The following is a 22500-nucleotide window of genomic DNA, read 5'->3' on the forward strand; positions in this document are numbered from 1 at the left end:
GCTGTATTTTCAGCATCATTACTCCAGTCTTCAGTGTCACATGATCTTCAGAAATCATTTTAAGTTGCTGATTTGCTGCTCAAGAAACATTTCTTATAAAAAAAATTGTTTGTGCTGCTTAATATTTTTGTGGAAATCATGACAAAAATGGTAATGCATTGCAAGCTGAATAATAGTATTACTTTCTTGTAAAAAAAATAAAAAAATGAATAATACAAAATAATTTTTTTTTTAAACCATAGTGTTTGTTGTGTGTAAAAATTAAAGTATTCAAATGTAATAACTTATATAATAATTCTATAATGATTTTATAATTATTCAAATGTAATAATCATTTCAGTATTTTTTTTTGACTGGACTAAGCTAACAAGCCAAACCTTAATCTATTTCTCACATCTGAATATGCAGACTTCTCAACTGTATAGTAGTTTTTTTTTTTTTAAAGTATGTAAAATAAGTAGCCTACACTGTAAAAACCTTTAAGTTTACTCAACTCATTTAACTTGAGGAAACCAAGTGCCTTAATCCAGTTAAGGTTAAAAAACAATATTTGACTGTTGCGAAGTTCTCCTCAACTTATATAATAATTCTATAATGATTTTATAATTATTCAAATGTAATAATCATTTCAGTATTTTTTTTTGACTGGACTAAGCTAACAAGCCAAACCTTAATCTATTTCTCACATCTGAATATGCAGACTTCTCAACTGTATAGTAGTTTTTTTTTTTTTTAAAGCATGTAAAATAAGTAGCCTACACTGTAAAAACCTTTAAGTTTACTCAACTCATTTAACTTGAGGAAACCAAGTGCCTTAATCCAGTTAAGGTTAAAAACCAATATTTGACTGTTGCGAAGTTCTCCTCTGGCAGTATGAGATTTGCCTCGACTTTTAATTGATTTCAATACAGTCTGATGTTAGCATATTGCTAAGCTAACAGCTTGACACTCTAATAATCACAAAAACACATTGCATATTGGGTAAAATAGCTAATTTGGCTGAACACTTAATGGTATCTCTTTAGGTATAAAATAAAATATATTTATAATCAATGCTTTTCTCAACTTGTTAGAAACTGAGCTTGTTGCAAAGCCTTTTGTGATCGGCTTCTCTTTGAAGATATATATATGCAATATATATATATATATATATATATATATATAGCACACCATAATGCTGTCTACGTAGACAGCTCACTAGGATTCAGAATAGAGCCACAGTTTCCGAATGAAGATGAACTGGATGATAGAATTAGTTCAATAGCCAGTGGTTTGGTCTGAAACGCATCCTGGCAGTTTCTCAGAAGAAAAATACGGTGTGTGAGAGGAATAGGTGATCGTATTAAGCTGTGCCAGAGAATGTGAACTCAAGTGTAAGTGAAGGACACACTCAGTTTGATGAGCACAGAGACGTTTGTCTGTGAACGTATGAGTGAGCGAGCGAGCGAGAGGTAAATAAAAAGCTTTTAGTGTCAGAGATTACAGTATCTGATCTGTCTCTCCACACACACACACACACACACTCACACAAACACACTCACGCACACACACACACACACACACACACACACACACAGCCGGGCCTATTTTTGGAGGCTTTTAAAAGTTCCAAGAATCCTCAACGTAAACGAATGAACTGTAACGGTTCCTTAAAATCCGGATGAGCATGAGATGTTCCTCCATTCCATTCTGCTTCTCCTCTTTCTCTTTCATTAGGCTCTGTTGTTTTTCTGTGACCCAAACACGAGCTGACAGGTGAAGAATGGCTTTCTCACGGTGCAAGTGATTGCGCGCCCTCCAGTGATACTGCAGTTAAATCAGGCTGGCTGATTAGTGCCAGCAGCTCATTTAAGAACAAATTCATTTCTATTTTTGGTCGATGACTTCAGGAGACCTGGAATATATAAAAGCTCATATTTACGGTTCTCTGTGTCCTCATTCGCCTTCATTGTATGGCACAGTGTAGCACCAACGTTCCACGGAATTCCATTTAGTGGGGAAATTCCGTTTTTTGTTTCTTTATTATTCACCAGGATCTTCGTTTCTCATGATTATTAAGAGGATTCATTGTTTCCGAACAGATGAAACGCGGCCTTCTCAAACGTGACTCAGGTTAGGATTTACAGGCAAACATGTTGCCTTACGCTTCAATTGTGTTCGGCCTTTGAATTCAGTGAAGTGTGTGGAGTTTGTTTGCGTTCCATTCGTTTGGGAACTGTCAAGGTGGAAACATGTTGAAAAGATGAAAAGTCAGTGGAGCCTCCTTTAAATGCTTGAGCAATACTGTTTAGAATCACACACCTGTTTTGGAAGCAAAGGGAGCTACACACACACACACACACACACGAGTGAGTGAGTGAGTGAGTGAGTGAGTGAGTGAGTGGTTGGGTGAGTGAGTGAGTGAGTGAGTGGTTTGTTGGTTGGTTGATTGATTTATGGTAATGTTTGTTTTATGGTACATTTCTAGACATTTTTTTTTGCCTTATTTATTTTATTTATTTATTTATGGTAATGTTTGTTTTATGGTACATTTCTAGACATTTCTTTTTACCACAATTGTTTTTTCCCCCATTGTTTACTCATTAAATTAAACCTATCAGTATACCACAATAGCATAAGTCAACAACATCTAATAAAGGCATGCATGATTCATAACAGGCTCAGAGGACCTCGTGAGATAAGCTATGGCTTGCTGAACAATACTTAATGAGTGTAAGGTCATAATTTGGCACAAAGTGTTTTAAATGTAATTTTTTAACTCTAGACAGATGTTCTGCTGATCTCTGGAGTCTTTAACACACGCTTCACTCTCGGTGATTCAATGACATCACAGCCATTCATCCCCATCACAAACCACAGGTGCGTCTGGACAATGTGTTTATCATATTAAACAAGAACTGTAAACCTCTGTGTCTAGACGAAAGAGCTCAGGCATAGTGTAGGGTTTAGTGGCAAGAAAAAGTATGTGAACCCCCCGGGAATGGTTAGTTTTCTGCATTAATTGGCCATAAAATGTCATCTGATCTTAATCAATGTCACAATTATAGACAAACACAATGTGCTTAAGCTAACAAAACACATACTGTTATAATCTTTATTGATTTCATCTTTAATCTTTATTTGAGCCCATTGTGTTTGTCTATACTTCTGACTTTGATTAAGATCAGATGACATTTTATGACCAATTAATGCAGAAAACAAACTATTCCAGTGGGTTCACATACTTTTTTGCCACTGTATATCTATATTAAATGGGCCAGCAACCTTTTAGTTAGGCTAACACTTTAAAATAAGGTTACATTAGTTAACATTAACAATGAAAAAATCATCTAAAGCATTTGTTAATGTTCATTCCAACATTTATTAATTTGCTAAAACATTATTAAAATTGTGGACCTGAGCTAACAACACATTTAATCTGTTTGTGTTGATCTGCTTCTCCCATTTGCTCTTTTTGCATCTCTCTATAGACTAATACAATCAGATACAACAGGGTCATTCCGTGCAACTCAACCAGAGGTCCCCGGCTCAAATTTTTGAATTTGCTAATATTTTTTTCTGAAGAAAGATAAACGTGTATAGTGATGAAAGCCAAAATATTAAATGTCGTGGATGAATATTTACGGAGTAATCCATTATTTTGTAGAGGGGGGTCAAAATGGCAATTTTCACCTGAGATTCAGAGCCAAATTACAGAGGGGTAAAAATTACTTCAGAAAGATGGCAGCATCATGATGTTTCTTTTAAACAGAGATTGGGAGGTCTATTAGTAAAATCTGTTGACTTTAGCAATCTTTGTTGCATTATGTTCCAATGGTGACCATTCAAAAATGTGGAAAGAGCACTTTTCAAGTTTTTATCTCTAAAGTCTGCAGGCCTGTAACTCAAGAAGTATTAAATATATCTTAATGCCCTTTTAGATGTTGGGTCTTAACGAACTTTCCTTTGGGCATCTTCATTTTTAAGGCCCTATACAGTTCGGTTCCAGAGATATTGAAATTTCAATATGGCTCCAGGACTAAATTGTTAAATTGTACAAGTGTTTGGTGGTCAAACACCAAATGTGGATCCAAAAGATTCCAGAAGAAAAGTTTATTAAGAACTACAATCTAAAATCATATTGCAATATCTTTAGTACTTCTTGAGTTATAGGCATGCAAACTTTGGAAAAAGAATATTTATGACACTCAAACAGGTATGTTCAATGCAGTTGTCCTGACAGAAGGAAATGTGATACATCTCTAGTTTCAACATTATTTGTTCTTCAGACATTCCTCTTTAAAAGAAAAGAAGTGTCATATTTTTGCAAAGTGACCCACATTTGGTTTTTGACCACCAAATATGTGTACAATTTAACGATTTAGTCTTGGAGCCATATTGAAATTTCAATATCTCTGGACCTGAAACATATAGAACCTTAAAAATAAAGATGCCAAAAGGAAAGTTCGTTAAGACCCAATATCTAAAAGGACATTAAGATATCATTAATACTTCTTGAGTTACAGGCATGCAAACTTTGGAGAAAAAACTTGAAAAGTGCTCTTTCCCCATTTTTGAATGGTCACCATTGGAACATAATGCAACAAAGATTGCTAAATTTAACATATTTTACTAATAGACCTCCCAATCTCTGTAAAAGTAACATTATGATGCTGCCATCTTTCTGAAGTCATTTGTACCCCTCTGTAATTTGGCTCTGAATCTCAGGTGAAAATTGCCATTATGACCCCCTCTACAAAATAGCAGATTACTCAGTAAATATTCATCCACGACATTTAATATTTTGGCTTTCATCACTATACACATTTATCTTTCTTCAGAAAAAACATTAGCAAAATCAAAAATTTGAGCCGGGGACCTCTGGTTGATTTGACACGGAATGACCCAACAATAATTTAACATAACATGGGATTCATGTTTTATGTGAAAAGTTATGTGAAAAATGAGGGACAATTGCTTCAAAGTACATTTTTTAGACAAAAGAAATTCAACTCACATTTGTTCAATCACAACATATTGAAAGTATAACGCAAAAATAATGCAATGTGTCCCATTTCTGCTATACATCTGCTATACGTCTTTCTGAATTTTTGTAGAAAAATTGGTCTTTCAGCTTCAAAACCTTGTTTAATTCAATGTGTTACTTGCCATTTCTTTGTAATTATTTGTGAAATTTGCAAGCACTTTCTGAGTGAAAATTCTTCAAAGTACATTTTAGTGTACTGACTGTAAATAAGTTCACCTGACATCTGTTTAATAACAAAGTAATAGGCCTAATGCATCCCACTTTTGTTATGCATCCACTGATGCTTACGGAAAGTTGAACGCAGGACACTGCTGGACCTGAAGAAATGAACGACACACAAGCGCCTCATGGTCAGATTCAGCTGTCAAGCATCAGCAGCATCTTCACTTATAGTCTGTCACCAAAGCTGTTCTTCATCAGCGCCGAGTCAGTTTTGAGTCAGAGAAGTCTTGCGTGTTTTCCTATACACTGGAGTAATTTCCCTGTCTGGATTCTGTTTATAATTTTGAGTTCACGATCCTAATCTGTATCTTTGACTTCTCTCTTTGAACGCCCCTCGTATGTTTGGATTATTGGATTACATCAGCGCTGAATTTGGAGCTGATTTATTGATTACTGAAACTGGACTGCAGATTTAGCTTTGAAGCTTGAATTGTTCACAGGGACGATAATCAAGTGTCATTGATACTGAAGGCATTACTTTGAATCTGTAATCTATTCTGAGTCTATTTATCAATACTGTTAGGCTGTGTTTTCCACTCATACGCCTCCTTCATCATCGAGAAGCTTCAGCGAATCTTAAACTCAAACAGCGTGACTTGAAAACAACTGATCACTGGATCATTTAAATACAATACTCAGTTCTTTTTAGAAGAACTACAGTAAGCTTTAGCATTTTGCAAAAGTAAAACGCATGCACTTTCCAAGAATAGTGACAGAAACGTTAACATTATAGCGTTAAATAAGCATAAAAATGAAATGTAGTTTATTATGTGAAGAATAAGGTGACACTAAAGACTGGAGTAATAATGCTAAAAGTTCAGCTTCGCGTCACAGAAATAAATTACGGTTCAATATTAAAATAGAACACAGTTATTTTAAATGATAATATATATGGTACTAGATTATACTTTTTAGATCAGTCAGGTCAAAAGTAATCAAAACGTAGTCTGATTACATGATCTAAATGCGTAATGTAATGAAATAGGCTATATTACTGATTACAATTTTTGTCGTGTAATTTGTAGCACAGTTCTGCATTATGTTTTGATCATTAACATTTCAGTTAGATATGTTAATCACACGTATCTAACAGGTAGACATGTCTAACATCTCCCAGCACAAGATTTGTGCCTTTAATGCTTTTTAAAAAGTCATTGGAAACCTAAGCGTGCTGTTTTTGTCAATGTCTTTTGCATGTCTTTTGACCACTTGTGACAGAGCGAGAGTGTGTAAGTGTGGATTTAGGGTTTGAAGAGGCCTGCTTCAATCATCTGTTTGGGTTACAGGCACGTGTGCGATCAGGAAGCAGATGATTAGCGTCAGGAAGGGTTCGTTTTCCACAGATGATGTACTAATAGAGGCACCTTGAGTGCAGCTGAAATGAACTCGCAGCTCAGCTTTCCATTCAAACTGATGACCATTAAAAGGGTCCTGTTACCGTTTTTTTTTCAACTGCTTACAATCAAAATCTTTACTTGTCACACAATTACTGAAAGCTGGCACTCAAACAGCAGAAGCACACATTAAATCTGCAGAACCATACGCTAATTCTCAGCCTCTGACTCCGTTTTCAATTTCATAAAACACTTTTTGCAAAACACAGCACACAATTCTCTATGTAACACACACACACATCTAACAGGAATTACAGTTTTTTTTTCAACTGCTTACAATCAAAATCTTTACTTGTCACACAATTTCTGAAACCTGACACTCAAACAGCAGAAGCACACATTAAATCTGCAGAACCATACGCTAATTCTCAGCCTCTGACTCCGTTTTCAATTTCATAAAACACTTTTTGCAAAACACAGCACACAATTCTCTATGTAACACACACACACATCTAACAGGAATTACAGTTTTTTTTTCAGCTGCTTTCACACATTTTCAAAACTTTGCTTCTTTTTTTCCCCAAACTTTACACACAAATCCAAGAACTGCACACAAAATGCAAAATGCCTCATTTTGGCAAAGTTTGGAAAATGAGTGAAAAAAGCTGAAAAAACTGTAATATCTGATTATGAAGAAAATGTGTTTTTTTAATATGGCAATGCTGTTACAGTGTATTATAGAGATGTACTGCATAACAAGCACAATTGCATTTACTATACAGTATATTAAAATCCATCTCCTTTTCTGCATCACTGCTAACAGCTTAATCAAAGCAATAGTTGACCCAGAAATAAAAATGTAATGAAAACATCCTCATCCTCAGGCCATCCAAGATTAGGATGAGTTTGTTTCTGCATCAGATTTGGAGAAATGCAGCATTGCATCAGTGTCTCTGCAGTGAATGGGTGCCGTCAGAATGAGAGTCCAAACAGCTGATAAAAACATCACAATAATCCACAGCACTCCAGTCCATCAGTCAACATCTGGAGAAGACAAAAGCTGAAACAAATCCAGCATTACGATGTTATTAACTTATTAACTTCATGCTAAAATATGAGTTCATAATCCATAATAAAGTGTTCTGGTCTGAATCAGGAGAGAAATCTGCACAGATCGAGCAGCGCTAAACAAACATGTGGCTGGATTTTGATGTGAGAGACAACAGATGATGCATTTTTTCACCGGACGATGTGTTATTATGGATCATAGACTCATATTTTAGCCAGATGCAAAGGTTTTAATCAACTGATAACAGGACATCTGACATCTAAACACGTAGATATAATTTCAGTCCAATATGAGAGACAAAAAAGTTTACATTTACATGAGAATAACGCTGTTTGTGCATCAAAATGTCATCAATTAATCTGATCAGTATTGATCACAACTGATCAATCACTGATGTTTGACATATGTATTTATTTTTTACCACAAGCTGCTTTTGTCGTCTCTTAAAAGTTCCCTTGATTTTTAAGAGTTTCTTTGATTCTGTAAAACACAACACGTGAAGTTATGATTCAAAACCATTATTAATAATATTCATCAACACACAGATTAAAGCTAAGGTTTTTACTAGTCGTTCTCTCCTCTGTATGTAATGACACATGCTCTTTATTTGTTGATCCACTTCAACAGACTGAAGAAGAAGCTCTTCTTGTACAGTCCACCAGCAGAGGCCAGTCTCACCTCATTACTGAGCTCCATCTTCACGGCTGTTCAATGATATCCGTGATTAGATTACAGGCTCTCTAGCACTTTGTAAAGTTTAGCATGTTTCTGTTAATAAATCCAACCTGTGCATATATATCATAGCTACTATAATAACTATTATCAAGAGCAAAGTGAAGAGCAGCCACACATGTTAGGTTTCTGTGAATATTGTTCTTATACTGAACAAATGTTATTTTCTATCCCCTAACCCTAAACCTACCCTTTACAGAAAACTTGTTTTGCACTGTTACACTTTCAGATCATTTGGTATTTGTAATATTTTTTTCCCGTGTGGGAAACTTCAAGTTTTTAATGCTGAAAAAAAATAAAAAAATAGACGCCATCACAGAATTTGTAATGGTTTTACTGGTTATAATGGGACTTTTAATGGAAACTGTAATGGACCCTGTGGGTCTCCACTGGAAATATGTCGCCTTCTATTGGTGGCTTGTTAAAACCAATAAATCATAATGGAATATGTCCCACAACACACTATACAGGAAACCATTTTTTATGGTTTTAATGGTTAAAAGTTGATGCTTTGTAATGGTATTTGTAGTGGAAACCATTAAAAATGTTTTGTTTTTGTTTTACAGCAGGGTTATGGGGACATTTGGTCTTGTTAGGATAAACAAGAACACACACACACCGTTTTTAAATTATTATTTTATATTTCAGAAATGTAAGATAATATGAATAATTAAAAAACATTTTAAAATATAGCTAAATAATATAAAAGTACAAAATAATTTTTAAGACATGTGAACTATATGAAGACTATATATAAACTGTGGAATAGCCTAAATGTTGTTATTGATGCAATTTGCAAAATACAACATTTGCATGACTTTCCTTCAAACACAACGAGATCTTTGTCACATTTGACCATCACCTTATATCTTACCAGCAGCTGGCTATTGGATGCATTAAAAAAAATCGTGTTTAATTGTAGATTATCTTGCGGGTTGTTAGCAAGTAATATTTTGCGTGATATGATGGGATATAGGCTACCAAACAAGCCTGTTTAAATTATCATAATTACATGTCAAATATTAAAATAAAGTATATAAGGATAATAATATGGCTATTAATGCACTCTGTTTACTAATAAGCTTATCGTTCAAACAAAACTCACTGTAAAAAATACCATGGTAACCAAGTTACACTTGAGAAGCTGTGGGGAGAGGCAGGGAAAGTGTAGGCCTCATTTCTTGGTGTTACGTATCCGGTCCAATGACTTTCGTCTGCTAGCCATCAGAGGTCACCCTTTCCATTTTCATTGACTCTCGCACTACACACTGTTGCATATCACCCCGGACTACATATCCCATCATTCATTGCACTGATTGCACACAGCACTGATTGCACACAGCTGTTTCATATCACTCACTCACTATTTAACTCTCACTCTGATTCCTTCCCTCTGCTGAGTATTGTTTAGCGCTTATCATTTGATAGCTACACTACTGAGCACTCGTTAGTTTCCCTAGCCTAGCCTAGCCTAGCCTAGTCTAGTCTAGTCTTGCCTTGCCTTGTCTGTTTTCTCGGTTTCTGATCCTTGCCTGGTTTCCTGGATTTATCCCTCTAGTCTCGCCCCTGTTGGATTATGTTCGCCGTCGACTAACCCTCGCTTGTTTACTGGACTGCTCTTGTTTTGTCTTCTATATACCTGTTTGCCATTGCCTGACCCTCGCCTGTTTTGACCACGCCCTTAATAAAAGCTTTGCAGATGGATCCGCACGTCTCTTGTCTCGTCGGCTCCATTACACTTGGTTTCATGTTGAAAGGGTGTTTGTTGTTAACATTTAGTTATATTGACTTTGTTCATACATTCTTTGTTTAGCTCACGGGCCGTATTTAAAACTGCATGGCCGCCTGTAATGTGAAATCTACTCATCCTCCTATAAAAGTTGATCTAGTTCACATATTCACACACGTTGGAGGGGACGTGCCTGTTTAAAAAGCTGTTGTTCAGCATTGGCTTATTAGGTTTACATTGAAATGTTATGAATTAAATGCTTACATTTTTTGTAATCTGTCTCTAAATGTTTGTATCTCAGGGGATACGTCGCCCTTTTAGGGGTATAAATCAAGATGTAAAAACACACACATATATATATATATAATATACTTGATATATATACTCTGTGATTTCGTGGCTTGTGTTTTAGAAAATCTAATATTTTTGTCAAATCTTGACAAAACACATATCGTTGGAAAGGTCTGAAAGTCAAGGTTCCATATTTGGTGACTGTTCTGTAATAGAAGTGATATTGTGACAGATCATTATTGATTTGTGACAGAAAACTGCGTCGAAAGAATTCAAATAGAATTGGTTGTTTTTGGTATAGCGCCCAAACAAAATCTCACAGGAACCACAATTTTGGTGATATCAACTTCAAATTCGGAACATAGCTTGGTTAGACGATTTTATAGCAATTTGAAGAGCAACATATTTTATATTTTATATACATTTAAAAAAAAATGTCTATACTGCATTATCTTTCCTGCCAACTTAAACTTCTATAACTTTTTTTTTTAAATGCTTTCACTTCAGCAATAATCTGCTATATGCCAACTTTAGGTCTGTATGCCAAAGCGTTCAGGAATTACAACCGTGTTGTAACAAGCATTGATAAACAACTGTTCTGTTTTCAGTGACTTTATACCCCCAAACTGCAACGTATCCTGTGGGACACAAACATTAAAAGTCATGTTTTGAAAGAAATGATCAAGTTGTATTATTTGTGTCCCAATAAGATGGAAAATAGTTTACAGTCTCTTTATGGTCTTGCCATTTTTAGGGTTAAATTCCATAGTTACGGCTAACCTTACTCACTACAATAAAAACATGGCAACTTATTTCCAGCCAAAACGTGTCAAAAACCAATAAAATAAGATGTGAACCTAAACACAATATAAAGATTTACACTCATGATATTTAAGAAATATCCTGATTTAATGAATGATTTCACAGTGCATTAATATCTGATGCAACTATTGTGGTAAATGCGTTACTTAAGGGCATGATAATATTGACTTATATTGTTAACAACTGATTTCGGAGCAGGGACTGTGTGTTAATAGTGTCCGCCCTCAATGCAAGTCACAAACGAGCGTCTGTCTCTAACAGCCAGTGAAGAAGGGGACGGTGAGGGATCACTGTTAAATATGAGAGCTTAATAAGAAGACTTCTGGAGATCTTTGCCTGCTGCTCTGAAGAAAGACACGAGAAACTGAAGCTCAGGCCAGTTAAACGCGACTTTGGCTGCAACAGAAGAATTTGTAGTATTTATCTTTTGGTTTGAGCGCCCAGACAGAAGAGAGCCAGGAATAACGCACGGCTGATATTTGGAAAAATTGCATAAAAATGAAGTAAGTTGTTTAAATTGAATTAAATGCTTACTGCATTCAGTTTTAGATAAGAGAAATAATAATAATGGCTGTAGGGACAAACACTCGTTTTGGGTTTGATGGGCTCATGAGAGTAAATAGAGACTTTACTGTACTGTACAAATACAGTAAGACACGTGGCGATGTCCTGACTCTTTGAGTTGAATGCTTTCTGTGTTCTCGCGCTTTTCACTTATTTCTGGGAATGCCCATGTTTAGTGTTTTGAACGAGCTCGGATGTCTTATATATATATATATATATATATATATATATATATATATATCAACTGCCCTCAGATAGCCCACCGCTATCATGCAGATGCCAACACACACTTATCCTTGTGCATACAAATGGCTCAACTAGAGCAGCTCAGGTATGCATGCACACTGCCCTACATGTGACAACAAACACTGCTTTATTTCAGTGGCATCCTGTTGTAAAATTCTGAGAAAAGCACACGCTCTGTGTCTTTGTTAACAGTGCATTACTACCAGTATGGAGAAAATAGCTGCTGATATTGCTCTGATCACTTTATTTACACTTGTTTTGGGTTTTGATGTTATCTGAACTCAGCAAGCCAATGACCTCCATGACTTTGTGTTTTTTCCAGTTCCTCTAAATTAGTAAGGAACCTCAGCACCCATAAGAAAAGACCAATCACAAATGAGATCTCTTTAATCCCTTAACTATTTGTCCTAGTCAGTGATACTAAGGTGAGAGCAAATGGAAACTTTTGATTAATTCTCCTTCTTAGATGTTTCTTCTAAGCGAAGGGCATCACGAACCTCACACCTAGCAGTCTCACACTGTGCTTAGATTTAAAAAACAAAAACAAAGTCTGAAATCAGAGTTCAGATATTTTAATATGAACCTTAACATTTCTTATTAAATTCTTCCAAGATCAAATTACCATTGGTGTACCTCAGGGTTCTATGTTAGGTCCCTTCCTCTTTTCAGTATACAGTATATAACGTCACTGGCATCTATCAACCAGGCACATGAGTTTTTCTACCACTGCTGTGCCGTTGAGACACCGCTTTACCTCTCAGCCTCATTCCATGTGATCTGAGCTATGCTATCCACGGTAATGTTGTAGGTTTTATTGCTATATATCCCTACTTTGTCAATAATTGTCTTTTGTATGTACCTTTTTTTATGTACCTCTGTAATATGAACCTTAACTTTTCTTTATCAAATTCTTTCAAGATCAGATTACCATTGGTGTACCTCAAGGTTCTATGTTGGGTCCCTTCCTCTTTTCAGTATATGTAACAGTGGTTCCCAACCCAGGTCCTGGAGGCAACCCAACACTGCACATTTTGCATATCTCCTTTCTCTGACATACCAATTTCAGATCTTGGAGTCTCTACTAATGAGCTGATGACCTGAATTAGGTGTGTTTGATTAAGTATACATGCAAAATGTGCAGTGTTGGGGTGCCTCCAGGACCAGGGTTGGGAACCACTGATATATAACATCGCTGGCATCTATCAACCAGACACATGAGTTTTTCCTACCACTGCTGTGCCAATGACACACCACTTTAACTCTGTCTCATTCTGTATGATCTGAGCTATGCTATCCACAGTAATGTTGTAGGTTTTATTGCTATATATCCTTACTTTGTCAATAATTGTCTTTTGTATGTACCTTTTGTAATATGTACCTTAACTTTTCTTTATCAAATTCTTTCAAGATCAAATTACCATTGGTGTACCTCAAGGTTTTGTGTTGGGTCCCTTCCTCTTTTCAGTATATATAACATTGCTGGCATCTATCATCCAGGCACATGAGTTTTTCCTACCACTGCTGTGCCAATGACACACCGCTTTAACTCTGCCTCATTCTATATTATGATCTGAGCTATGCTATCCACAGTAATTTGATCGTTTTTGCCATATACTCTTACTTCGTCAGTAATTGTCTTCTTTATGTCCATTTATATTTTTATGAGGACGTTTATGAGAAACATCTGAGATAAAGTAGGGTGACCATACATGCCATTTTCCCAGGACGCGTCTTTTCTTCAGTGTCACATGATCTTCAGAAATCACTATAATATGCTGATCTGCTGCTCGAGAAACATTTCTGATTATTATCACAGTTGAAAAAAGTTTTTTTTGATGAATAGAAAGTTCAAAAGAACAGCGCTTATTTGAAATGGAATCTTTTGAAACATTCTACATGTCTTTAATTTAATCAATTTAACGCATCCTTGCTGAATAGACATAATTTCTTTGGGGGGGAAAAAAATACTTACACACCCCAAAGTCCTTAATGATAGTGTACTGTACATGTTGACCTCTTTTAAAATGGGCAGTGTGACTGTGTCTGTATGACTGTAAGGAATAGATGATATTAAGGCCATGATGTTCTACCGGATTTCAATTTCTGTCCATTGTATTGCAGTATTTAAACAATTAATGCCGTTTTGGCGCTGTTTAATGTGGAGTGACAGATCGCTGTAGCGCCTCAGTGAACTGATCATCTCCTCCACTTTATTACTAGTTATAGCACAAAATAAACATGACTAAACATCCAAAAGTAAGTTAAAAAAAAGAGTACAACTTTACAATCCGTATCCTGTCTCATGTAATCACTCAATCAGTGTTTCAGCCATGCAAAGACATCAAAATAACGGCTTGTAAACAAAGTCACGTAACGTCACATTTACCTCAGAAAAAACATATTCGGTGACCATAAACTCGTTAGTCAGCCAGAAAAATAAACTGTAGAGAGGGACATGTTGCTAAATATATGCACCATATTACATCTTCCTTATAATTTTTACTGTGCTTCATCAAGTTTTATGACTGCCACCATTTAAATGTTTATTATAAATGTTTACATTTAAATAATAACTTTATTATTTAAAAAAAAATTAAAACTGTAATTTTAGCAGTTGTGTAGCCTACAAATCAGTTTTAACCTTCAATATTATAGTAATGTAGCTAGTACCAACTGACTCTTATGTATGTTTTACAGCATTATTTGAGAATTTTTTTCCCTTGAGAAAATTTGGCATGTACTGTACCTGATATATATATCCAAAATAATCGATATTGAATCAAATCGAATCGTGAAATTTGTGTCAAAACCCAGCCCTAGTATTAATTCACGCTGCTCTCTGTTCAGCTGACTCATAATGTGTTTCTGTCTCGTTTAGCCTCTAAAGAACTGGTGCATGGGGCTGAGGAGAAAGGTGAGATGAACCTTTGTTAGTTTAAAAGTCGTAAATGTAATTGTGAATGAAAGCGAGAACGTTTCAGGGCAATCTGAGCATGATGAATGCATGCATTTGAACTTCCAGTGAGCTTCTACTCGTCCGTCTTTGGCACGCTGCAGCTCTTGTGTCTGGTCACCTGTCCTCTGATCGGATACATCATGGACTGGAAGATGAAAGAGTGTGAGGTGGATCAGAAGACGGTGCGCCGGGGAGAAAAAGAGTAAGAAATTCAAGTTCTTCTGCTCTCAGTAATAACATGATTAGGTAACACTTTATTTCAAGTGTCCTTGTTACACATGTTACATGTCCTTACTATTATAATAACAATTAATTATGCATAATTACATGCAAGTAACCCTAACCATATTGTGACCCAGGACCACAAAACCAGTCATAAAGGTCAATTTTTCGAAATTGAGATTTATGCATCATCTGAAAGCTGAATAAATAAGCTCTCCATTGATGTATGGTTTGTTAGGATATGACAATATTTGAAAATCTGGAATCTGAGGGTGCAAAAAAATCTAAATATTGAGAAAATCACCTTTAAAGTTGTTCAAATGAAGATCTTAGCAATGCATATTACTAATCAAACATTAAGTTTTGATATATTTACAGTAGGACATTTACAAAATATCTTCATGGAACATGATCTTTACTTAATATCCTAATTGATTGCACTGTATTTTATGTATAATAATTTTCTACTGTTAACTGTTTTAATTCATTTAAAATAATCTTTTAAAGAATTTTAAAAGTTTTTAAATTTAAATAGTATAACATTTTAAATTATTTTTTTTAATGATTATTTTACTTTATTTTATGTAAAGCACTTTGAATTACCTTTGTGCATGAAATGTGCTACATAAATAAACTAATGATTTTTGGCATTAATAAAAAATTTATAATTTTGACCCATAGAATGCATTGTTGGCTATTGCTACAAATATGCTACTTATGACTGCCTTTGTGCTCCAGGGTCACATACAGTAAGTACATGTAGTTAATTAATATTACTCAGTACTTAAATATATAATTACACAATAACAATGACACCTTAAAAGAAAGTGACAAGCCATATTTTATATGTAGAAGCAACCGAATAAACGATCTTCTGATGCTTCTGTGTGAGATCATCTTGACGTCTTGTCTCCTGCCAGAGCTGTTTCAGTGCCGAAGCGTGACAGAACGATCCAGAAGCTGACCAATGCCATGAGAGCCTTCATCTTAACTAATGTGCTGCTCATTCTGTTTGGTGTGCTCTCACTCGTAGACAACCTGCCTCTACAGGTAACAACCTGATTAAACTCAGTCAAGTCGCCTTTATTTCTAGAGAGCTTTGTGAAGTACAGATTGTGTCAAAGCAGCTTTACAGTGTTAAACTGGAAAATACAGCAGCTCTAAAAAGAGGACAATAGCAAGCCCTTTTTTTTTTAAAGTCATTGTTGATTCAGTTCGGTTTAATAACTGTGTAAGGATAATGCATTATGGAAAGAGTTTAATTCATCTATAAAGCTGCACTGGAAGCAGACTTAAGTAAAACATATTGTCAGTGGTTTGATTGATTTTTCCAGTAGTATTGCATATACAGTTCGAAAGTTAAGTTATAAAAAATATATATTTTGAAAGAATACTCTTATGTTCAGCAATATCACGTTTATTTGATTAAACATACAGTAAAACAAACTGTAACTGTTTTCTATTTGATTTTTTGATTTTTTTTATGAATGAATAAATGATTTGGCAAAACCGAAACATTTATTAATGCTGAAAGCTGATGTGCTGCTTACTATTGTTGTGAAAAGCATGATATAGTTTTTCGGGGTTCTTTCAGAAACAGAAAGTTCAAAGGAACAGCATTTATTTGACAGCAATTCTACATGTCTTTACTGCCACTTTTTATTAATTTGATCCATTCTTGCTTAATAAAGGCCTGTTCACACCAAGGATGATAACTATAACCATAAAGGGTCACACTTTAATACTAATTGGAATACACACAGTAATACTAATTACTACAGTAATACTGTAACTAGTTATGTGCATGCTTATAGCTAGTTAATAGTAAGATTTGGTCCTTAAAACAAAGTGTTACCCAATAAAGATGTAGTTTTAAAAATCGTTCTGAACATATAAAAGAATAGCAGAGTCAACATGACAGATATTACAGTGAAAGCACAGAGGAATGATGTTGTTTGTTTTGTTGTTGTTTTTCAGCTGATGAATGAATGCAGCGCACGCTTGTAATAAACAGAACAATATTAGTTATTGTTTGTGGTGTGAATGGGCCTTAAAATTATTAATTTCTTTTTTTTGTTTTTGTTAAAGGGGTCATATGATGCTTTTTTAAAGATCATTATTTGGTGTAACAGAATATGTTGACATGCTTTAATATGCATAAATCTCAATTTCAAAAAATGGACCCTTATGACTGGTTTCGTGCTCCATGGTCACACATGTCTCTCTCTCACAGGTACCCGTCTAATCATTTTGGCACACTAACCGGGCTGCAGTCTATGATCAGTGCAGTGGTGGCTCTGCTGCAGCAGCCTCTCTTCATGGTTATGTTGGGAACTCTGAACGGAGATGCTTACTGGGTAAGAAATGCACATTTGTATCTTTTGTATTTAGGACTGAAAAGATTAGTCGACATAAATTGTCAACAAATATATTCGTTTGATCCTGAGCGCTGCATTGGGATTCTATGTGATGCATAATTTAGCACATAACGAGAATGATGAGTAACAAACACTGCGGTAGTCTGTGTTACACAGTGTTTGGTTGTACTCTACTCTCAACAGTTCATATTTAAAGCTAGAACTAAAAATGAAGTGAGCTACCTAACTAGACAACATTTCAGTTATCATGGACGCATTCCAGAAAGCAAGCAGCAAACCGATCTTCTAAGATGAGTGCACTCATTGTAAGATAACTAGAAATACTGTTTACAATGATTGACAAGTCGAGATGCACAAGATACTTTTTTTTCCTTTAATTTAACTGATAGCATTTTTTTTTATTAAAAAGGACATAATATTGTGAAACATTATAACAAATTAAAATAGCAGTTTTAATATGTGTTAAACTGTAATGTATTTCTGTGATGCGCAGCTGTATTTTCAGCATCATTACTCCAGTCTTCAGTGTCACATGATCTTCAGAAATCAGTATAATATGCTGATTTATTCATGTTGACAGGATTTATTTTCAATAGAAATATTTTGTAACAATGTATTGTCTTTACCGTCATCGCATCCTTGCTGAATAAAATAATGCATTTCTTTTTTCTAAAATTAGACTCCAAACTGTATCAATAAAATATTATAATAATACTAAAGAGAACATGATTTTTAACAGTCGTGAAGATTGAAACCAAATGTGACCCTGGACCACAAAACCAGTCATAAGAGTCAGTTTTTGTAATTGAACTTTGTTCAATTCATTGATGTATGGTTTGTTATGATAGGACCATATTTGGAACTATTTGAAAATCTGGACTTTATTCATGTTGACAGGATTTATTTTCAATAGAAATATTTTGTAACAATGTATTGTCTTTACCGTCATCGCATCCTTGCTGAATAAAATAATGCATTTCTTTTTTCTAAAATTAGACTCCAAACTGTATCAATAAAATATTATAATAATACTAAAGAGAACATGATTTTTAACAGTCGTGAAGATTGAAACCAAATGTGACCCTGGACCACAAAACCAGTCATAAGAGTCAGTTTTTGTTATTGAACTTTGTTCAATTCATTGATGTATGGTTTGTTATGATAGGACCATATTTGGAACTATTTGAAAATCTGGAATCTGAGGGTGCAAAACAAATTTAGAAAATCACCTTTAAAGTTGTCCAAATTAAGTTCTTAGCAATGCATATTACTAATCAAAAATTAAGTTTTGATATATTTACGGTAGGTGATTTACAAAATATCTTCATGGAACATGATCTTTACTTAATATCCTAATGATTTTTGGCATAAAAGAAACATTTATCATTTTGACACATACAGTGTATTGTTGGCTATTGCTACAAACTGACTGGTTTTGTGCTCCAGGGTCACAAATGTAGTAGCCATTAGCCAAAGATATAGCTGCCTATGTAGGCTTCTGTTTATGGGTATTTTCAATGACTAATAAGATGCTAAATTTATCCCATCAGATCAATGTGGGGCTTTTGGTCCTCTCATTGGCCGGTTTCCTGTTGCCGGGGTATTTGTTCTACCATCGCAGACAGCTTCTTCAGACGAAGGCCGGAGGGAAAGCGAACGGACACGCTCCTGTTGAGAATCAAGCTCTAAACCAGCCGCTGACCAACGGTCACGTCCCGCAGGAACCCTAACTCAATAACAGAGCATCACGGGACTGTCACGGGACTCTTCACATTTCAGCACGCTACAGCAAACCCTGCCGTTTCCCTCATTTAAACTCACAGCTTTTCCGTTTTTTGTTGTATGAGAGACATTAGGCTGATGGCTGTGGAAGCAGCATCAGATCAGTATTGTCTCTTCCGATGATCGGCTGTCTCAAAATATGAGTATTCGAGTATAGATGTCTGCCTGCGAAGCGAATGCAATGGCTTTTTATAGATATTTATTGGACTGCACACACATGGCTGTGATTGATGGACTACCTCTGTGGCCGTCTGTTCACCAAAGAGAAAGAGTGATGATTGTTGTATAATAGTGTCTGCTTTTCTGTCTTTCGGAAACTTGGGAAACAATCAACAGGAGCTTTTCAGCTGCCACCAAAGACACTGCTAATGGAGCTTTATAAACCTTCGGTTCACTACGTTAAGTGTTATCCCGAAGCTAAAACATTTCAGGCAGATTTAACGAGATTTTTATAAAGCAACAGAAATGAATGTTTGTGTGTCTATTCCGATTTTTCTGTGCATTTTAGTTTCATAGGCACTGGAAGGGAAACGTATTTGTGTATTTCTGGAGCTTAAAGTAGACGTGCTCTGTAAATAGCATGATGTGTATTCATATTTGCTTTAATGTGCAGGAAGCAGGGTGGGTTAATTGGGTTTTTTAAAGGTCAGGAGAGGAACTGATGATGTGCTTACAGCGGTCTCTCTTTCAGATGTCAGTATGCGTTTAATGTTTTGTGTGAAACTAGTGCCTTGTGTTATTATTGAATGTCACAATTCAAATCTCACCGTGAGAGAAATGTGGGAAGCCAAAGCCATATGAGATCAGAAGAGAATGTGTGAGAGGAAGAAAGCATCCAGAGTGCAAGAATATTAGATTTGAAGCACCAAAAACAATAAAATATGCAAACTGTTACTCTGCATTGTTCACTGGAGTCTTGATTGAGTTCACTTGAAGCATGTCGTCGTCTGGTGGTGCCTGCAATTAAAAAAAAATAAAAAATCTATGGGAGATTCAATACTTTATTCAGTGTTATTGTTATAGTGTTCTATTATAGTATGTAATAATATTTTATATTAGCTTTTATTTTAGTTCCTTTGTATTTCTGTTTAGCTTTATTTTTAGTAAATAAAGTTGTTTTAGTTGCATGCATTTTTTATTTTTCATCTAATATTTACATTTTATTTTATTTTGGCTTATTTCAGTCAGTGGAAAATATTTTTAATAGTCTTAGTTAACAACACCAACACGTGTTTTATTCAGGTACAAAAAATTATAATAATCAATTACAAACCTGCCTATAAAAATAAGGCATATAGAGTCAAAAACGCATTTACACAATATAATAAATGCATTTAAACGGGAATTGCAAATACAAAAATAATGTTATCTGCACTGTGAATAAAGAACCATGAATGAAAATATGAAATTATAAACAAAAATGTGAAACTTTGAATTCCTGCCGTCATAACAAGGGTACAAGTGCATGTCTTTATACTAAATCTGGAGCAGTTTATGAACAAAAAAAATGTTGTAACCATCATTATAATTAATAAATCGGTCTGAATATTTGAAACGTGCTGTTTTCTCATGACAGGTCAGAACTAATGACAGGGTTTAATAAATCATCCACTGAAGAAAAACAAGGCTCTGTATTGGCATCTTCACTCATTCACAAAATGCAGATTCCAGACATAGTAAGCCGCAGATTCTCAGCCTGAAACTGCATTGAGCAGGGAATGCTGTCATTCTGGCCTAACCGCACATGCTGTGTGTTTTTGTTTTGTCTGTGTCACGAGCGAGCCGATTCCGTAGTAAAGTCTGTGCTGTTTACACTGTTTCCTATCAGTGACTTCACTAGCTCTTACTGAGCTGATTCAGACATCTCAATGTATTTGGGAGACAAGGCTGTCCCAGTCCCTGTGATGAGGTCAGAAATGTTTTCCCGAAAAGGCCCTGTTAATTTTTTTGCATTACTATTAGTACTAGTTATTCTTGGGCCTTCTTTTTTTTGCCAGTTTTTATGTTAGAAAACGTATCCCGGACAATACAGGTGCATCTCAATAAATTAGAATGTCGTGGAAAAGTTTATTTCAGTAATTCAACTCAAATTGTGAAACTCGTGTATTAAATAAATTCAATGCACACAGACTGAAGTAGTTTAAGTCTTTGGTTCTTTTAATTGTGATGATTTTGGCTCACATTTAACAAAAACCCACCAATTCACTATCTCAACAAATTAGAATACTTCATAAGACCAATAAAAAAACATTTTTAGTGAATTGTTGGCCTTCTGGAAAGTATGTTCATTTACTGTACATGTACTCAATACTTGGTAGGGGCTCCTTTTGCTTTAATTACTGCCTCAATTCGGCGTGGCATGGAGATGATCAGTTTGTGGCACTGCTGAGGTGGTATAGAAGCCCAGGCTTGACCCCAGCCTCAGTCCATTCCTTGTGAAGTTCACTCAAATTCTTGAATTGATTTTGCTTGACAATCCTCATAAGGCTGCGGTTCTCTCGGTTGGTTGTGCATCTTTTTCTTCCACACTTTTTCCTTCCACTCAACTTTCTGTTAACATGCTTGGATACAGCACTCTGTGAACAGCCAGCTTCTTTGGCAATGAATGTTTGTGGCTTACCCTCCTTGTGAAGGGTGTCAATGATTGTCTTCTAAACAACTGTCAGATCAGCAGTCTTCCCCATGATTGTGTAGCCTAGTGAACCAAACTGAGAGACCATTTTGAAGGCTCAGGAAACCTTTGCAGGTGTTTTGAGTTGATTAGCTGATTGGCATGTCACCATATTCTAATTAGTTGAGATAGTGAATTGGTGGGTTTTTGTTAAATGTGAGCCAAAATCATCACAATTAAAAGAACCAAACACTTAAACTACTTCAGTCTGTGTGCATTGAATTTATTTAATACATGAGTTTCACAATTTGAGTTGAATTACTGAAATAAATGAACTTTTCCACGACATTCTAATTTATTGAGATGCACCTGTATTCATCTATTTTTCTCTCAGAAAGAAAGGCACAAAAGCTGTTACTGCAATGACACCCTTTCAAAAGCTACTAAATTGCACCTTTTAAGTACTAAAATATACAATTTAGGTAATAATGCATACCCTTTAAAGATACTAATATG

The 22500-nt window shown here is 35.3% G+C and overlaps 1 pseudogene; it reads left to right on the forward strand.

Annotated features, from left to right (window-relative positions):
• Positions 1-11452: 11452 nt before the first annotated feature.
• LOC107554680 (large neutral amino acids transporter small subunit 3-like) lies at positions 11453-20383 on the forward strand (annotated as a pseudogene).
• The last annotated feature ends 2117 nt before the right edge of the window (positions 20384-22500 follow it).

Source organism: Sinocyclocheilus grahami, unplaced genomic scaffold, assembly GCF_001515645.1.
Source record: "Sinocyclocheilus grahami isolate Dianchi unplaced genomic scaffold, SAMN03320097.WGS_v1.1 scaffold510.1, whole genome shotgun sequence".
Lineage (NCBI taxonomy): Eukaryota > Metazoa > Chordata > Actinopteri > Cypriniformes > Cyprinidae > Sinocyclocheilus > Sinocyclocheilus grahami.